The 20,771-nt window shown below is 41.7% G+C and overlaps 1 long non-coding RNA gene across 1 annotated transcript in view; it reads right to left on the bottom strand.

The window, feature by feature from the left end:
* LOC310711513 overlaps nt 1-18,389 on the bottom strand; it is a 34,225-nt gene extending 15,836 nt beyond the window's left edge. The window contains exons 1-3 of the long non-coding RNA XR_014528515.1: nt 18,063-18,389; nt 13,265-13,496; nt 6,659-6,763 (exon numbers count right to left, since the gene is read on the bottom strand). This is a non-coding gene — a long non-coding RNA (uncharacterized lncRNA). The remainder of the gene's footprint in view (nt 1-6,658; nt 6,764-13,264; nt 13,497-18,062) is intronic.
* Nucleotides 18,390-20,771: the final 2,382 nt, after the last annotated feature.

Raw genomic sequence — 20,771 nt, 5'->3', positions numbered from 1 at the left:
CTCATCAAATTTGCATGTGACAACAAACTGGGAAGGGTAGCTAATGCTGCAGAAGACAGAATCAGGATTCAAGATGAGTTTAACAGATTGGAGAACTGGGCCCAAACTAACAAAACAAATTTCAATAGGGACAAATGTAAGAAGAAAGGAGTTTCTGACTAACTATCCGGAATAACCTTTTAACAGTAAGAGCTGTTTGACAGTAGAATGGACAACCCCTCAGAAGGTGGGTCTCTCCTTCCTTGGAGATTTTTAAGCAGAACTTGGATGACCATCTGTCATGGAAGCTTTAACTGAGTTTCCTGTATTGCAGAGGGTTGGACTAGAGTCCCTTCCAACATTACAGTTTCTGATGCTTACCAGGAGAGGGGCATGCACGGGCAGGAGAACTGGATTGGCAAAAGGTATTACCCAACTAAGTTCTACACACAGTAGACCCACTGAAATTAATGTTCTCGAGCAAGTCATCCATTCCAAAGGGTCTACTCTAAGTAGATCTACTATTGGATGCAACACAAAATATTGAGTTTTGATGGCTTTTTATGGTGGAAGGGAGCTGCTACCTTGAAGGTGTTTTTTTTAAATAGGAGGCAACTTGCATTTTTAAGCCTCCCATTTCAACTGCTCAGCTTCTTCCTGGTTGGTATACAAATTCAGTATTGGTCGAGCTTTTCTTTTTATGATCCACAACACACAATTCCAGCAGCATATCTGTATGGGCAAAACATGTGTTACAGGAAAGGCAAAGGCAAGAACTAAAAGTAACACTAGTCTAGCTTTGGACTCAGGGTGCAAGCCTAACTATGTCTGCTCAGAAGTAAGCACTATTGCATTCAGTGGGGCTTACTGCCAGGTAAGTGAGGGTTGGATTGCAGCCTAGCCTCAACTCTGTTATTTAATGCTAAGTGCTGAGTCTTCTGTTGCATTCACTGAGGCCCCTCTTTCAAATTAAATAATCAAGCATTATAGCTTCCACACCTTGTAATCCTATGATCTCCGCAATGACTTTTTGAAATACCACAGAAGTGGAAGTAATGCCAAACGGCATTCACTTAAATTTATAATGTCCAAATGGTGTATTAAAAGTCATTAGCTCACAGTTTGAGTCATCTAACTTTCCTTGTGAATATGCATGTCCAACATCTTAGTACTCAGAATACTTTCTGCTTCTGAAGTGTTGTCTGCTTCCTCTTCAGTACTATTTATTGGACAATATTCATATTTTATGACTTTATTTGAATCATATGGATCAATGAGTATCTGTACTTCTTTTTTTAGGAGACTCACCTGTTCACCTGCAAAATTAACTCTTTGTAGATGGTTAGACTTTTTGAATCATTATACCTTTTGAGGAAGATTGACATTGTCTATAGTGACAAAGTATATTGTGGCTGCATCGCCGGGAGAAGGTCAAGCACGGAGCCCAGTGTGGCATGGCTTCAATGGCCGATGGCTCCTCACACTTACTCAAGAGAAGCCAAACACTGAAGCTGCGCTGAGCTCCATGCGCAGCCTCCTCTGCCCCCTCCCCACAGATATTGAGGGGGCCAAAGACACCTCGGCCCTATAGAGTTGGTGCCAGTGGAGTCTCCTAACAACTCTCAGTCCCCTTCACAAACTAAAGCTCCCGTTATTGAGAGCCAGTGTGGTGTAGTGGTTAAGAGTGGTGGACTCGTAATCTGGTGGACTGGGTTCGCTTCCCCGCTCCTCCACATGCAGCTGCTGGGTGACCTTGGGTCAGTCACACTTCTCTGAAGTCTCTCAGCCTCACTCACCTCACAGAGTGTTTGTTGTGGGGGAGGAAGGGAAAGAAGAATGTTAGCTGCTTAGGGTAGTGATAAAGCGGGATATCAAATCCAAACTCTTCCTCCTCCTCCTCCTCCTCCTCCTCCTCTTCTTCTTCTAATATATAATAGTGTTTTAAATGTATAGTGTAGATTGGACCAATGACAGCTGCCTCAGCTCTGAGGGATCTGGGGCCTGGTGACTGTGACAGAGTGCTTCATAGTTGGAGTTTATAAGGAAAAAAACACATCTATGTCTGATAAAGATTTTTTTTTTAATTAAATGCATAAAGTTTGTATTTGTGTCGTTGTATTTATATCCCACCTCTTTCTCCAAGGAGCTGAAGGTGGCATACATGGTTCTTCCCTATCTCATTTAATCCCTACAAAAACCCTGTGAGGTAGATGAAGCTGAGAGGCAGTGACTGGCCCCCTGAGCTGACATGCAGTGAGCTTCGTGGCCAAGTGGGAATTTGAACCCTGGCCTCTTCCAAGTCCTAGTCCAACACTTTAACGACTATACCAAACTGGCTCTCAATGTGCATAAACTAAATGGGGCCAAGTCTCAGCATTTGTTTGGGAGGCGACCTATTGCATGTCTAATGTGCAGAGTATTAATGTAGCCTTCCCACCCCCTTCATTCGCGTATTTTAAAAAAATGGAGGGGGGCATCACCTCACCATTCATTTACTCTGCCAGTGTGCATACACACAATTCTAGGGGGAAGAATGCAAATGTAGGACAGAGTGACATAATTTGAGCTCTCCAATGTACACACAATTTACTTTAAATGTTGTATGGTTGCAAGCTGGTTAACAAGTTAGCTCAGAATCCAATTTATTATCATTCTTGTCATATTTTGGATTCTTCCCCTTTCCATATGACTAGAAAATATCAGTAAAAAAATTAACCTAAAGCTTAACGGCTTATGTAAGAATGCTCGACTAAAAAATGTCACTGGAGTTATTGAGCTGCACCATTAAACCCCTCCCTCCCAAATACGTTGCAGACTAATTTCTATCTAACGCTTAGTCAGCAAACAGAAATGCCAATGGTTTTCTTAAAATTCTATCTGTATGAACCAAACCAATAAAGGAGCTCTTCTTAAAGTTGTGTATATCTTTGTAGCTTTTTTAAAAAAAAACCAACACCAAACAGCAGCCTAATATTTAATTTTGTTATACAAAATAACTTTAAGGATATATATATATATATATATATATATATATATATATATATATATATATGATTCTTCTGATTTCCTTCAGCTCACTGTATTTGATTTACATCAATTAGGTCTTTCTTATAAGATATCATATAACAAGAAGGCTAATAACCCAGAAATAACCTCATTAAAAAGACAGCATATCAGTCTAAGCAGAATGAACTCTTAAGCAGAAAAACTACTGACCTGGAAAGTAGCAGGAAGAGGTAATAGCAATGGGAGGGGAGGGGGAAGAAAAATGCATTCCTATTAACTAGTCAAAAGTAGAAATCACTGGCTATATTTTTTTAAAATAATAATAATAATGCAATACATGTCTGGGAGAAACGTGTGTTTTGAAAAACAAATTATTTTTTTATCTTTTCAGATTCTGCAACTCAGAGGCTTCCTAAGATGTCAAGGTATGAAATGGCTAATTTGGGGTGTTGTCTGGTGCTATCCAACTAGGACATTTATGGGTCACAGAATACGTTTTTGGCCAGCCAAGCAACAATAAGCTTGTGCGTTTCACAAGAGTGGATGACCCCTCAAATACCATTGCTAGCTCTCTGGTTACTCTCTGTTACACGAGAGAAGCACTGACAGGGTGTAATGCGCTGACATCATCAGCATGCTGTTCCAATGATTACAAATCCACCTTATTATGCCTGCTAATGGCCATAAAAAGTTGTTTATAGGGGGCAAGCGGAAAAGGTGATTGGAAAACCCTTGGCTCCTCAAAAGAGAGGCCTGCATAACATAGTGCCCTTATAAAACCAGCATGATAAACATGCAAAGATGGTTTTCTTCTGCCCCAAAACTTTCCTTGAGGAATTGTTCGCATGTTTTGGAAGTTGGCGTAGGGCCAGTGAGGGAGAAGAACATCATGGGATTCTTGGGAACATGGGATTGGCTATGCATGCTGCTTTGAAGTCCCAACGTCAAGACTGCATTGCACTTGACTGCATGGTGTCAGATGATTGACAGGTAGGAAGCCCCATTCCTCTGTCAAATTTAGGACCTGGCCAGTGAAGTCAAACAGGCTCCCCCACCTCTGATTTAAAACGTTGGCCACCAGCAGTAATGGCCACCCACTTGGATGGCTTTAAACGAGGATGAGACAAAATTATGAAGGGGAGGGCTACTAACAGCTCCTTCCAACCTATCATTTTGAAAGCACGCCAAAAAGTGCAAGTAGATAAATAGGTACCGCTCCAGTGGGAAGTTAAACAGTGTTTCCGTGCACCGCTCTGGTTTCAGTGTTCTGTTGTGCTAGAAGTGGCTTAGTCATGCTGGCCACATGACCCGGAAAAACAGTGGGAGGCCCCATAAGCTAAAGTGGTACCTCAGGTTAAGAACAGTTTCAGGTTAAGAACGGACCTCCAGAATGAATTAAGTTCTTAACCAGAGGTACCACTGTACATGCCTTGTTTCTTTTTTCAGATTGTACACTGGATTCATCCAACCTAGCTCCAGAAATGGCAGAAAAAACTGCACTCATTTATTTTCTCACACAAAAAGTCAAGAATAAGCCCCAAATATTGCACCTCCCCTCCTCAGAAGGAGGAAGGGGAATCCCCAACACAGAATCGCCAACTAAGTATGCCACATAATCCTGTATATCCTAGAAGACGAGACGAAACAATGGGTCCACTAGGAGGGAGACACCGTCGAAAATATCCCCACAACTGCAATGCATTACTGAATTAAGTCTGGATAAGAAGAAGAAGAAGAGTTTGGATTTGATATCCCGCTTTATCACTACCCTAAGGAGTCTCAAAGCGGCTAACATTCTCCTTTCCCTTCCTCCCCCATAACAAACACTCTGTTAGGTGAGTGAGGCTGAGAGACTTCAGAGAAGTGTGACTGGCCCAAGGTCACCCAGCAGCTGCATGTGGAGGAGCGGAGACGCGAACCCAGTTCCCCAGATTACGAGACCACTACACCACATTGTTGTGAGCCTCTTGTATTGAACCCTCAAAGGGAATTTTCTCCTACAGGCTCAGTTCTGTTGATCCACATGTATTTTACACTGCTGATCACCTTTGGCCTTTGACTTGTTCTTAGGACTTGCTCAGTGTTTTATGGTTTTCTTTACCATTTGATAAAGAGATTTACACATTTCCTAAAAACACACAACCCCCCCAATAAGAAGTAATCTTTCTCTCTCTTCCCTTACCCTTCCCAGTAGAGTTTCAATGCATAAAATCTGTGTTAACACCATCATACTTCCAGTTTTGCAAAAAGAGAAAGAAAAAGCCTTCCAGCTACATGTTTATTCTAGGTTTAATCTACTCAAAATGGATGTAGCTTCCTTTTGCTCAGGGCTGCACTGCAGGCCAAACCACACTGGCTGGTCAATGAGGAAGTTGCTTTGAAATTTCATGACATCTCAATACATTTCCTTGAGCTGAAAAGGATTCATCTATAATAAATGCTACAAACCCAAGATCAGACCTCAAATACGCTGCACTGGATATATTGGAAGATGAGTATGGGTTGTATCCCATTTAAGTTTCACTCTGAGTAGACCCATCGAAAGTAATAATCCAAAGTAAGTTATGTCCACTAATTTCAATAGATCTACTCTGAGTCAGACTAGCACTGGCTAAAACCTTTAGTGTTTAATCCACTGCTTGAACTATAGGTACAGGGGCTTATCTCCACTTCAATGCTAGCTGATCTGGAATAACTTCCTTGTGGTAAGAGCTGTTTGACAGTGGAATCGACCATCTCAGTAGGTGGTGGACACTCTTTCCTTGCAGATTTTAAAACAGAGGTTGGATGGCCATTTGTCATAGATTCTTCCTGTACTGTGGGGATTGGACTAGATGACGCTTTGATCTCTTCCACCTTTTCAGTGCTGTGATTCTATGATTGCCGCTCTTTGCGGCTGAATTGCATGCTATATTTAAATGTAAAACAATTGTGACCCTATTCAGGGAGTCAAGTTTTGCGAATGACAGTTTGACCACAATGACAAAGAAATAGCATTATCTACCTTTCAAAGAGAACTGGCAGATATAATGTATTTGGATTGTCATCAAGCTTCTGATGGCCACACCTTGGAGGAGGCAATTAAGGAAATCACTAAATAGTTTCACACTTAAAGGCAAAGTTAAGTACTGGTAATGAAGAGCAGGAAGTGACAAAAAACTTTTTAGCCTCCAACCAAGTCAATAATATCTCAGTTTTTATTAGTAAAAAAAATGGGCTCCGGTGTATTAAATTTCAATTTCCGTGCTGTTTCACACGTTATTTTTCCTAACCTGAAGATTAATATTTGAGCATAGATCTGTGTGTGCAATTAATGGATAGATATGCAAGTGGCTATTTTGCATAGCTGAACATTGGCTGGCTGCAAAGTAGACTGTTGTTTTAATAGAACAATTGGAGATGGGTGCATCAGTTGCTTCACAGCCTGTGCCAATTTTGCACAGGTTCATCCCAAAATTCATTCTCCCTTCAGGAAAATTTGTCTTTGGGAAAATTCTCATTGCAGTGCCCCATTTTCTAAATTATTTTTTCTCACATTATTATTATTATTATTATTATTATTATTATTATTATTATTATTAGTCTTCTTCCCAGATTGGGGCTCAAGGCAGCTTAAACAAATTCAAACAGCACAGATAAAATACAAAAAGCTAAAAACATGTAAAAGATATACCAGAACATCCTATTCATCCATCTCCTTCAGTATTGTCCACTCTGACTGGTTGCAGTTCTTCAAGGTCTCAGGCAGAGGTCTGGCCCATCCCTGAAGAAAATATTTCTGGGGAGGAAGTAAAAGATAGGCTGGATTAGAGCTCAGCTGCCAAGACTTCAGACCTCAGTCAGATGACATCACACTAGACTTGAAATGGGGCTCGTGGATTTGAGGGCTTTTACGCAACCTGTGAGAGGAGGGCACTTTCAGCCTTTTTCAAGCACATTCATTTGTTATTATTATCATAGCTGTTTTAAAAAGAAAGACCATCCTTTTTGGGGAAAAAATAATCCTTTAAAGCCCCAAGTGAGCTAAGTAGGAGGTTTTGCCGCCAAAATTTTGGCAGCCGGGCCCCATCAATAATTTACACATCACCCAGAAAGCATATTTCTCACTGTCATAGCAATTTATCATTAGATAGATGTTCTTGGCACCCAACACACAGTGTTAAAACTTGATATAGACAGCCAAATAAGTGAAATGCGGAATGCTGACAGAGTAGCTATTGGCAAGCTTTGATGTATCAGTATTTTAGAAGATATCAACTTCTCCGATGAATGCTGAGGCAAGGCGAACAGTTGTCAAAAGGGAGAGATTGGTGGCTTGTCTTCCTTAGGCGGTTGTGGGGGGTTTTTTCTTCCCCTTAATGCATATGTTTAGTGCTAATGATTTGAGCAGTTCCAGTTGCTCCTAATTGCACTGTGTAGATTTCAGTTTATTTCTTAATTTATAAAAAAACTATTTATATAACGCTGTACTATAAAAATATATCACAGCGGTCTACAATGTAAAATCATAAAACCATACAGTAAAATAATATAAAAAATTAAAAACAAGTTAAAAGGAAACACACACCAGTAGACCATTGTGGGAGATGTACTATTGATGTCCTGCATCAGCCTGGTAGAATAGGAAAGTTTTCAGTAGGCATTTAAAAGTTGTTACAGGAGGTGCCCATTGATTTTCTATTTGCAGGGTGTTCTACAGGACTGGGCTGATGACACAAAAAGCTCAGTTTTCTCACTGTCTGGGTTAAGCCCAAGGAGAATGCCCCATGGTAAGTTCCTGAACCAAACTCCTAGGCACAGTAAAACTATATGGTGCCTATACGCTTTCTGTGTGTGCAGAGCTTCCTCCTACAGAAGGAGAGCCAATTGAAATGCCATACAAAATAATGAATGAATTAATTAATTGTAATGTGTCCAGTTCTGGACACCATTCTTTAAGGATATTGACAAGCTAGAGCATGTACAGAGGAAAGTGACCAGGATGGTTGAAGGTCTGGAAACCAAGCCTTATGAATAACGATGGAGGAAGCTGCATATGTTTAACCTGGAGAAGAGGAAACCAAGAGATGTGATAGCCACCTTCAGATATCTAAAGGGCTATCATATGGAGCAACTGTTCCTCATAAGGCTTGGTTTCCAGAACCTCAATCATCTTGGAGTCAAGATTTAGTGTTGGAAATGCTTGCTTTTTTTGCTGTTCTTGGTATTAATTTTTTGTATCTTGATTGCTGGGCCTTATTATGACTTATGTGGGGATCGTTTAATTTTACTGTGTGCTTATGGAGATGTTTTCATTTATTGCTCATGACTCTTTTTTGCTGTATTTTCATAATTATGTAAATCTCTTCATGTTGTAAGCAGCCTTGGAAAGGAGGCATATGGATAAATTATGGTGATGATGATAACCGATCAAATTTCGCCCCCATATTTCGTCTCTCTCTAGACTCCATCTGCCCCAGCTGCCTAAAGAATTTGACAAGGGATGCGGGGATGACTGCTTCTTTTCCCTGCTCCGCCTTCCCCTTGATGCCTGTTTGCAAGAACAGGGTGTTCCTTGAAGAGTAATGTTTGCTAACTCTCTCACGCACATGCTTCCTCCACTGCCACCCAGCTCCCATTGCACTCATGGTAGCCAGGAAGGATTTCGGAAGACAGACAGCAACTGTAGCAATTGGCAACTGTGTCAGGAGTGACACTCAAACAGAGTGAACACCTCAGTCCTGGAGAAATATGGTCTCCTCAGCAAAGGTTGCTTAAAACAAAAGCTCATTTATCTGAATGCGGCAGACACGCAATCAATTTACATGAAGAATTTCAAAATTAGTCAGATTGTAATGAACTATGAAATGCTGATTAATGCGTTTTTGCAATGTTTGGTTAGAAGTGCACGGTGCCCTGTAGCATATTCTTGCTATTTCCAACATGTACAGGCTAATCATAAGGTTCATATCAATTGCCAGAACATAAACAGTCTCTCAATTCTGACAATCTCTCATCCTTAAGTGTGCGCACACACAGAGAGACACACAAACACAAATATTTGCAAATAGAGAGCCTGTCATTAAGGTGAGAAGGTGAGGTAGTTGGTGAGGCTGGGAGACACCTGCTGGCTACCAGGGTCACCCATTGAGTTCCATGGCTGAGTGGGGATTTGAACCCTAGTCTCCAAAGTCCTGGTTTGACACTCTAACCACTACACCACTGACTTGATAGGGAAGGGTAAAGACCCATCAACCCCTAGAATTTGGCTCCTATGGATGGATGAATAGGTAGGTAGGAATATCTATTTATCATCTATCTATCATCTATCTATCTATCTATCTATCTATCTATCATCTATCTATCTATCATCTATCTATCTATCTATCTATATCTATCTATCTATCTATCTATCATCTATCATCTATCTATCTATCTATCTATCATCTATCATCTATTTATTTATCTATCATCTATATCTATCTATCTATCTATCTATCTATCTATCTATCTATCTATCTACCTATCTATCTAGCTCTCTAGCTCTCTAGCTCTCTAGCTCTCTAGCTCTCTAGCTCTCTATCATCTATCTATCTATCTATCTATCTATCTATCTATCTCCAACAACCTCAAAGCAGCTTACAAGATACTCCCTTCAAATATCATCTTCATAACAATGCTATGAGGTAGTGTGATTGGCCCAGGATAGGTGAATGGCTGAGCAGGAATTAGAACTCCAGTCCCAATGCTGTGGTGCCCTTCTAGCTACCAAGAGGGGGAGAGGGAAGCTACCAAGAGTGGAGAGCAGGTCATTTGGTGAAGGGGTGGTGGTGGAGCCAATCTGACGCTCTTGACACTGTGCGCCCAGCACACCCATACCACCCAGTTGGCAGCTACCCCTATTGGTCACACTGGCTGTGGTTGATGGGAGTTGGGAGTTGGGAGTCCAACATCTGGAAGGTGAAAAGTTCTCCAGGAGGCGAAGTTTGAAACTAGAGATTCCGAAGAAATATTGTTTCTGATTCTCCCATCCCAAAAGTCACATCCTTACAGGGCATGTCTTAAATTGTTTCTTTCTGATTTATCTGAATCAGTCCAATTATTCATGTTTATGCAAGAAATGCATGAGCACTCTGGCTTCAATCCTCCACATCCTTTCCTCCAAAATGAAGGAAATCCCAGCTGGACTTTGGAGTTGACACGCATAAATTTTTTGCTGAATGCGGACTGGCCTCTTTCTGTAGTTTGATATGGTTGGTGTCATTACTATATATATATATATATATATATGCAGGTTTTGGTGTCTTCGGGTGTCTTCCCGTGTAAGAGTTGGGGTGACACCCGAAGACACCAAAACCTGCATTCCTGTACCCGTGAAAATCTACGAAAGCATATATATATATATATATATATATATATATATATATATCCCATAGCTGGATTTTAAATGTTCATGCTGCTTATCTCATCTAATTTTATTCAGAGTCAGATTTGTTAATGAAGAATAGGAAACAATATTATTGGTTATGTGTTTATCAATGAGAGTTTTGGAACTGCCCTTGCAATAAAAATTCAGAAGCAGGGCAAAATTATTGTTATTTTAAAAGAGTTTATTATCTTTTGTAGGTGAAGTCTTTTCTCAGAAGTATGGGATATGTGAAAAAAAAATGAACATAAATCCCATTGTACACAATGGAAGATCTTTCAGTTTGGGGTTGGTGGTTGCCAGTAGCAACAAAGAATGGAAAATTGCCATCTGGCTTCAGGTTTTAAATGGGATTTGAATAATCAATTTAATAATGGATCTTGTATACGCCTCACAAAAATAATCACTTGTGTTGGCTTCTGAACAAAACTTTTGAATAAGACAAAGATATGCCTTACAAACGTAATACAAAGCGAACAATCATCTACCACAATTTTGATTTGCATTCCTAACTTTACTTAAAGTTGAGAGGAGCTGCTCTCCTCATCTGCTGGGTTGTTCAGATACAGCTCATTTGTAAATAGACAAGATGATCACTGCAAAGAGGCAACAGAGCTAGAGGACTCCAGTTCGCCAATCCTCCCACAGAGTATAAAATGGCTGCCCTGAGGGAAGCCATTTTAACTGGCTTAACACAGCAGCCATTGCCTCATGGTAGGCTTGCCAATTCTCCCAAGGTTCATGGGTAAGATATGTGGCCCATTGGCAGAGCATGTGCAACTGACACCGAAGGTCCCAGGTTCAATCCCTGCCAACTCCATGTCAAGTTTTTCTGTGCCCTTACTAGGTAAAGGTAAAGGGACCCCTGACCATTAGGTTCAGTCGTGGCCGACTCTGGGGTTGTGGCGCTCATCTCACTTTATTGGCCGAGGGAGCCGGCGTACAGCTTCTGGGTCATGTGGCCAGCATGACTAAGACGCTTCTGGTGAACCAGAGCAGCGCACGGAAATGCCATTTACCTTCCCGCCAGAGCGGTACCTATTTATCTTCTTGCACTTTGACATGCTTTTGAACTGCTAGGTTGGCAGGAGCAGGGACCAAGCAACGGGAGCTCACCCCATCACAGGGATTCGAACCGCCGACCTTCTGATCAGCAAATCCTAGGCTCTGTGGTTTAACCCACAGCGCCACCCACATTCTATGTGCCCTTACTATATGATTATAAATTATTTCAAAGGTTCCATTTGGAAGGTCCTTGCACTTCAACTTACCATAGGTAAGGGAACTTTATTTTTTTTGTTTTAGAACAGGGTTTTCATAAAATGGGTGAAGGCTATGAAAAGGCTGACGAAATTAAACATCTGCATTGTTAATATTTTCACTCTTGCTAGATGGAATTATTGTTTAGGAACAGGGATGCTGCATAAAGGTTTCACACTATTCCTTCATTTACAAGATAAATATCGTACCAAAAATATCCTCACACAGTGCTGAGACCAGCAAAAAATATGGAACTGTTTATCCTGAGCTAGAAGGGTTACAGTTGTACAGAGAAGCTTGAGAAAGATTTCTATTTCTGCAAAGTGTCCTTAATGTGGCACATATCAAATTAGGGAATTACATGGCACTCCTGTGGAAGCAAAATCTGAGGCCGAGCACTTATGTTTTCAAGCTAACATCTTCCTGACTAGGGTTGATTTTTACTTCTACCATTAGTCATCAGACCAGTTCCTACTCCTTAGCCTTGGGATGTCCACTGTTGCTGAGGTAGGGTTTTCTCCTGACAACCTGCTCAGCCCCTCCACAGTGTCCCAAGCCACTGGGCCTCTCTCCTGGTTTCCATGCTCTCATGGCATTCCTACTCCTCTTCTGGCCAAACCTGCCAAGAAGTCTCCATGGGGATCATGACAACTGACCTGATCCAGTGAGGTCTTCTTATATACTTACTACAACTTCATCTGAAGGAACAGTTGAGGATATTTAGCCTGCAGAAGAGGAGACCTGAGAGGTGATACGATGGCCATCTTCAAATATCTCGAAGGGCTGTCACATGGAGCAAGCTTGTGCCAGAAGGTAGAAACCAAACCAATGGATTTAAGTTAAAAGAAAGGAGATTCCAACTAAACATCAGGAATAACTTATTTGTGGTAAGAGCTGTTTGAAGTGGAATGGACCACTCCTCAGTATGTAGTGGACTCTCCTTCCTTGGCCTGATCCAGTGGGCTTTTCTTATGTCATTATTACAACTTTATCTGAAGGAACAGTGGAGGGAGTTGGGGATATTTAATCTGGAGAAGGGAAGATTGAGAGGCGGTAGGATAGTAAGCTTCAAATATCTGTCCTATCCCCTCTCAGGCTAAACTCCAGGCTAAACTCACCCACCTTTCTCAACTGTTCCTCACGAATGAAGCTTGGTTTCCAGGCCTTTGATCATCCTAGTGGCCCTCTCCTGCACATGTTCCAACTTGCCAATGTGCTTCTTAAACTGTAGTGCCCAGAATAGGACACAGGACTCCAGGTAGGGTCTGCCCAAGGCAGAAATGAGTGATAATTTTGGGAAACCATTTTAATTTTTTTCTACAATCAAGTGATATAAATAAATAAATAAAATAAAATACCACTACTTCCTTTGATCTGAACGCTAGACTTTTGTTGATGCAGTCAAAAATTGCATTAACCTTTTTTTTTTTTTTTTTTTTTTTGCTGCTGCTGCATCAGTGTTGACATGAGAATTTTGTGGTCTGCTAAAACTCCTAGATCCTTTCAACATGTTAATATGAATATATCTGACCCTAGACTCCACCTTCTGCAACAGACATGGCACTGGAAAAAATTCTCCCCCGCCCTCCATGTCCATCCAAACTCAAAGCTTACAGAGAGATGATTTGCATGGCAGATATCTGCTGAACCAGCTTGGCTCCTCGTTAGGTGTGAGGCAATATGTTTCAGTTCATTTTGAGAATGCGATGTGACTTGGAGATGAAATGGATGTCCGTCTGCTAGACAGGTGCCAGAAACATCATTATTCCATCTCTGCGTGATTAATTCCTCTTGGGCCCCTGCCAGATGGCATGGAGAGAACACTCTGCGCTGCCAATCAAGTGACCTGAAATGACAGAACAACGTTGTGAGTAGCCAGCCTAATCAGGCAAAGGTCCAACAACTGCCAGGTGTCATTTATAATTTCTATAACATATTTCTCTTCCTTCCGCACCCCAAAAAGAGTCAGCTTATTTGGAGAATTATCAAAGTCATTATTGTTAAGAATTGCCCTTGCAATGTATACCGTGGAATAATAATTACTCAACTGACGGCAAATTGGCCAGATTTTAAGGTTAAGTGTGGTTGAGTGTACCGATGTCAGCTACTGAATGGTTTGTAGATTTCACATAATATATCTGTTGCTGGATGGCATGACTTTGGGTTTCAAGTGAGGGGTGCTCCCTCTGTGCAAAATGTTGCAATGAATGCTAGCTCTAGATCAGGCTTCCTCAACCTCGGCCCTCCAGATGTTTTTGGCCTACAACTCCCATGATCCCTAGCTAGCAGGACCAGTGGTCAGGGGTGATGGGAACTGTAGTCTCAAAACATCTGGAGGACCAAGGTTGAGGAAGGCTGCTCTAGATCCTCCACTTTATTATACAGTATTTTATTTCTGTGTAAACAATTTTGTTTCTGCTTTTTTATGCAAGGGAGCCATTCAAACCATTTGAGCTCCCACCTGCAATCCAAAGTGGTATCTCCCACCAACAAAGAACCACATGAGCGTGCTAACGGTGTGCCCAGCTTACAGCACCAGATCACCCCCAGACAAAAACTGCACACAAACAAAAAAATTCTTACCTATTGATTTAGACAAGACTCCAGAAATATTTTGAGACCTGTGGGCCATAGCCTTAGACGGACCAGCAGATATACCATGGCTTCCTCGCCTGCCATTGGTGTGGCTGTCCTGATGTCACAGAGGAGCTAAGAAACCTAGCTATAGGCAGCAGGCTGCTAAGTGGAACAAGGAGGACCTTAGGATCTGAATGCTGATGTTGATGTGCAAGTTTTGTTCCAGCCATGGCAAAGTCTTACACAAACCTTGATCCATCCAGGGAAGCAAGAGACTGTCATAGTTCAAGGGCACATTTCAGATAGGCAAAAGCCTCGAGGAGGACAAAAACCAGGTGACGAGAGATAATAATAATAATAATAATAATAATAATAATAATAATAATAATAATAATTTATTATTTATACCCCGCCCATCTGGCTGGATTTCCCCAGCCACTCTGGGCGGCTTCCAAAAGAATATTAAAATACTGTGATACATCAAACATTAAAAGCTTCCCTAAACAGGGCTGCCTTCAGATGTCTTCTAAAAGTCTGGTAGTTGTTGTTCTCTTTGACATCTGATGGGAGGGCGTTCCACAGGGAGGGCGCCACTACCGAGAAGGCCCTCTGCCTGGTTCCCTGTAACTTGGCTTCTCGCAGTGAGGGAACCGCCAGAACGCCCTCGGTGCTGGACCTCAGTGTCCGGGTAGAACGATGGAGGTGGAGACGCTCCTTCAGGTATACTGGACCTGAAGGATGGGGTGTGACCTGTGGGGAAGGAAGGAGTTGTGGCCTGGGGAGAGTCCTGGGGGCCAGATGGAAAGTCCTGAAGGGCCACATTTGATTCCAAAGCCTGTGGTCCTCTACCCCATTTTAGAGAGGCAAAGCTTGATTTTGCAGACCATACAAGGCCCACTCTTTGAAACAAGGGTGTTGTTCCTTGTGTAAAAAGCATCCATTTGAAAGCAAAGGTTCTTCCCGCCTAACCAAAAAAAGAAAACTACGTCAAAAGGGTCATGCCAATAGATCTGATCCAATGAATGTCCGTGAGTATGTCGAATTAGCCCCTGTTTGTAGCCTAAATGCCGTTTGTGGCACAGTTCTATAAGGGAAACGTCATGACACAGTAATTTGGGCAATGGGGGAGTAATTGAGTTAAGATATGCTGATAAAGATCGATGGCCAAGGTTTGGAGTTATGACACCAACAAAGTTACAATGACATTAGCCCAAAGAGAAAGACACAAATCCATTACAAAGATACAATCAAATATTCAAAAAAGCCCGGCTTGCTCATTACTTATTCATGCTAATACAAGTATATTAAGAAATCTAAACAGTGTTAGCACTCAATCTCTCACAGACCAAATGAGCTTTTGCATTTATCAGCCGCGAGTCATCAGGACCCAACGTTAGCCGTACAAAGGTGGTAATATGACATAACGGAGATATTTATATCAGCACGCGCTGACTGAAAGATACAGTGGAATTTATTAAATTGAGTAATGCCTTTGCATTCTGGGCTCCAATAAAAGACATAACTGTGCAGAAGTCATTTCCCCAGACAATAAGATTTACCTTTGTAATCACTTAATGATCCTGTATGTGTGCTCTCCCCCCCTCTCTCTCTCTCGCTCTCTCTCGCTCTCGCTCTCGCTCTCTCTTCTCTCCCCCCCCCCGAGTTGTCCAGCAGAGAATGCCCTTAGGCAGAGGTTTTCAACCTTTTTGAGTCCACAGCTCTCTTAACCGACTACATTCTTTCTGTGGCACCCCTGTAGGCCTCAGGAGCCTAGCTATGTCACCCCTTGCCTGCAGAGCTGGCAGCCTCTCATCCTTTTTCAAACACCCTCCCTTGTGGAGTCTTCCCTCTGCCTCCTCTCCTATCCCCTCTCCTTGTGAGTCCTCTGGGCAGCCGCTGCTGCTTCCCCTGGTCTCTGAGCTGCCTCCCCCTATGCCCCAAAGAGAGTTGCTTCCAAAAGGCACCATTTGCTCAGGGAACTTGTAGCCAGAGCTGCTGCAACAAACAGCTGTGCAAACCTTGGCAAAGACGTGAGGGGGCATCAGAGGAGGGTGGGAAGGAAAGACGGACAGAGGCCATTGGTGCCTGCAGCACCCCTGACTACACTGGTTGAAAACCACCGCCCTGAGGAAATCAGGGCAAAACCTTTAAACCCCCCCTCCCAATAATCTTTCTACTTGAAGATTGGCATGCATGTCTAGTACATCTTTCTGCTGATGTGCATTTTTTGCTATTGTTCATTCTTTCCCAAATGATCAACACTGTGCATAGTTAAACTATGGAAATCGCTCCCACAGGAGGGAGTGATGACCACCACTTGGATGGTTTTAAAAGAGGATTGGGCAAATTCACAGAGAAGAGGGTTGTCAGTGTCTCCTAGGCACAATGACTATGCTCTGCTTCCATGGTAATTCTTCTGAGTACCAGTTGCTGAAACCTTCAGGAGGGGAGAGTGTTCCTGTGCTCAAATCCTCCTCGCTGGTTTACCTTTGGGGCATCTGCTTGGCCATTGGAAGAACAGGGTGTGGAACTAGATGAGCCATTGGCCTGATCCAAAATTCTTATTGACCAGGTAGGGTCATAAAGAAGAAAGTGGACATTCTGGTCTCAGTCCCAAAGTGTAAAGAGCTTTAAAGATCAGTTCATTTCACACTTCTCTAGTCAAAGCAAAGTGTGGCCATCATATTGTTCCAAACGGCAACCCATTTGCCTTTATGGATTTTTCTTCATTAGTAAATAGGAAACATTACAACTTATTTTATTGGGTTCCCACCTCCCCAAAGAATGTAGGGTGAAGTACACTGTGTTCTCGCAAACTGATGGGGCTTTTCTGAGCTATAGGATTTCTATTCTGCTGCAGCGAAAGCCATTGATTCCCCTTCATGTTAATCAGATTTCAATTTATGAAAATATGTTAGCAAATCAAGGTTGTGCACCTTAAACAGGATGGATTTTGTCATCAGTTTCGTTTGTACAATGAGAATTTTTAAAAAGCCTTTTCTTTCCTAAAAGTGGTAAAGTTCCGCTTTTGAAAGACACAGCTTTCATCCAATCCAATTTCTTCTTTTCCCTCCCCCAATCAAAATGTGAGTTAAAGGGGGGGGGGACTAAATGCAGACGCTGCTTTAGTATTTCTTGCACATAGTAATACCTAGCACAAGGACATATGTAGATCTGCAAATACTGTTTACAGTTCCTGCTTCAGCGTAAAAACACTCAAGAAAGGTATAGTTTCAGTTTTATCCCAATGACATTTCGTTTATTAACTGTGACTGATAAATCCAGTGCCTCTGAAATCAGATAAAACTTTGATAAATGGCTTCTTTGGGAGCAGATCGCAACGGCTAAGCCCTGTTCATCTGTGGCCACCCAGCACCAATCAGCACCATTTTATTTAATCAACAGCTCAGAAAACACGGCATTTGAAAGCTATCATTCCATTAAAAGATGGGAGAAGATAGTCCTTTCCTGTAAGGGAGCCTTGGAAGACACAAAACTACAAAAACTGAACCGTGTGTGTCTGACAGCAGGTTTTATACTCTTTAAGTACAAAATGAGGAAGGGACAGCAACCACTGCAAAACTGGGGAGGATTCCAAAACCCTCATTAGAATTTATCCGCAGTGCAGTGGTTAGAGCGTTGGACTGAGACATGGGAGAGAGCAGAGTTCAAATTCTCACTCAGCCATAAAGCTCACTAGGTGATTTTGGGGGCCCAGTTGTTGTGAGGTTTCAGTGAGTTGGCAGGAGAACTATATATGCTGCCTTGAGCTCCTTGGAGAAAAATGATAGGTTATAAATGCAGTAAGGAAATAAATAAAAAGAATTAAACTTACCCTTCCCAGAATACTAGTGCAAGTCAGACTTCCTCTCAGCTACTGCTTTCAAAACAAAAATGTGTCCATTAATTGCAGCCACACAGTTAATATCACACATAGATCGGTCTTAATTTTTTTTGCTGCCTGCACCCATATCAACAGGAATCGAAGGGTAAGTTTGCAACAAATCTAAACACATTTACTAAGAAGTAAGCCTCACTGAACACAAAGAAGCTCAGACCCTCCTAGTGTCTGTATTTTCCAAGGTCAGTCCCAGATTTACAGAAGATGTTCCAGTTTCTCGTTTGATCCCAGAATGTCCCGTTTTCCCTTAGGACGTTCCTATTTTCATCGGAGAAATGTTGGAGGGTAGGGAGTTATGTGACACACACACCCCCGAGCCAAGGAGATACAACCTTTAGGAGACATCTGAAGACAGCCCTGTATATGAAAGTTTTTCAGTGTTTAATTTTTATTATGTTTTTATTATGTTTCTGGGAAGCAACCCAGAATGGATGGGGCAACCTAGTCAGATGGGGGGGGGGGGGAGAAGAAGAAGAAGAAGAAGAAGAAGAAGAAGAAGAAGAAGAAGAAGAAGAAGAATGTCCCTATTTTCATCGGAGAAATACTGGAGGGTATGGAATCTTGCTTCTGAGTAAACAGCATATGAGACGAATCACTGCATTTTTTTCTTGTACAACTGGCACTTTTTAAAAAAAAATGTTGCTTTGTCTATTGCAGGGTCTCTGTTCTTTACAGCAGCTTCAGATCTTTCCCAGTCATTTTCTTCCAGCTGTAGCTAGAGTGAAAGAGAATGTGTGATGGGGTGTTGTTCCTGGGAACCTGACATTTATCATTCAAGTGAGAGAAGATCTGATGATTCTCAAATGACATAGCCGAGAGCAAGTTATGTGATCTTTGTTTCCAACACATAGAATAAAAAGTTACATTTCTCTCTGGCCCATAATTCATTCTGTTTCCAGACATTTTCCTTTTTCTTTTTGCACCACACCAACCTTACTCCTGTTTCTCATAATCCTTAGATCCCTGCCAGCTCCTCCTGCCCTGCCTGACCCTCATTATGCCACGGAAGGAGTCTGCAAGTAGTTGCAGCCTGCATTGTCAAGCCCTAACCATTCCACTCAAGTTCCCAGAACATTATTGAAAGAGGTCTCATGGCAAAAAATGGACAACTCCCTCAATTGCAGTTTCTCATTTTTCCACTCTTCAGTTCCTCACATTTCCACATGTGTCTACATGTTGTTGTTGTTGTTGTCGTTGTTGTCGTCTTCATGAAAATTCATCAGCCTTTTATGGTGCAATTTTCTCCAAATATACACATTTTTGCATGCAATTCTGCCCAATGCACAGATTTTCGGAGAATTATTTCCCCTAACATTAATTGTTCCTGTCACTGATAAATGCCCGCTTATACACATGTTACCCTAGCAGGTGCATTTTTCTACACATTATTTGTCTGGCACCTTGCACTGCAAAATTCAGAGAAATGCAGATTTTGAAGAATGGCTATATTTCAGGTTACATCTGGTGTGAATTTGGCAAGTTCATCTTCCAGTGAGAACCAGCTTGAACGTCTCCTTCATCCCTAGTCAGTGGTGGAGCGTGTGCTTAGAAAGCAGAATTTTCCAGGTTCAATCCCTGGTGTCTGCACTTAAAAGGTCCAGGGTGATTTTGATTATTTAACCTCTATACCACTTAATATATTTAAAATATCTCTAAGTCATGTACAAAAAAACTGAAGCAACAACAGACAACCTAAACAAAACATTACAAAAATAACCAGTTCTATATAAAACTTTTATGTTAATACAAATTTACTAATATCAATTCATTTTCCTCTGTCTCTCTGTCACCTCTGTTTCCAATTCACACCCTCTGTCTCAGCCTCTGAATTCTCACCCGGGGTCCAAACAAACTTTCAGCTCACCCACAACAAAAGTCTCATGAGAAGAGTTGCTGGAAACAGCAGATATCAGCCTAGTCTCTCACTCTAGACTTGTTTTTTCTGAGTATGCTGAAGGTGGATGGTACTTCTCCTGGCTGCCCACAGCTGTGTTCCATTCAGCTGTACTCTCCACACCCAGTTCCAGGTACAGCAGGTTGTTGAGTTTTCCAGTGGGTCCAGAGCATGGGGAAAGGGTTTCCCTTCACTTACAGCTTTTTCCTCTCCTCATGTTTCTGCTGCTTTGCTGTCCCGTGATGGGAATGATGTTCACCTGATGCCTAAATGTCAACCCTGTAGGTGTGAATCTAATGTCCATTGGAAGCACATTCCAAAGGACAGGTGTTGTCACACTAAAAGCCTTGGTTTTAGTGGGCAAAGGACAACCCTCGGAAACATATGGCCCTGCTAAGAGTGTGTGTCTTGAGGAACAAAGTAAACATGCGTAGGATCCAGCTGTAACCTTTTTTGCAATCCTCTGTTCCAATTCAAAATGGAAAACAGCAATATTGTTTTATTAAAAAGCAGACTTCAGCACCTGAAAATGCTGCACTTGTTTGCTGCTTTTTGGAGGTGATATGATAATGAACTTTGCAACCTCTGAATTAATTTTTGTAAAGCTGCTAAATATAAAAAAGCAACATATTTAAATGGGGAGGGGGGATAATTTCAAAGCAAAAGCCAAGTGTTTGCTTATAGAAAATATAAGGAGTAAACTTTTAATGGGCTTGCTTCCAAACAATTTAATAGCTAAGTGATATATG

The sequence above is a fragment of the Podarcis liolepis genome (assembly GCF_965112155.1).
Source record: "Podarcis liolepis genome assembly, chromosome: 7".
Taxonomy (NCBI): Eukaryota; Metazoa; Chordata; class Lepidosauria; order Squamata; family Lacertidae; genus Podarcis; species Podarcis liolepis.
Note: the sequence above shows the minus strand (reverse complement) of the source record. Positions and strands in the feature narration are given on the sequence as shown.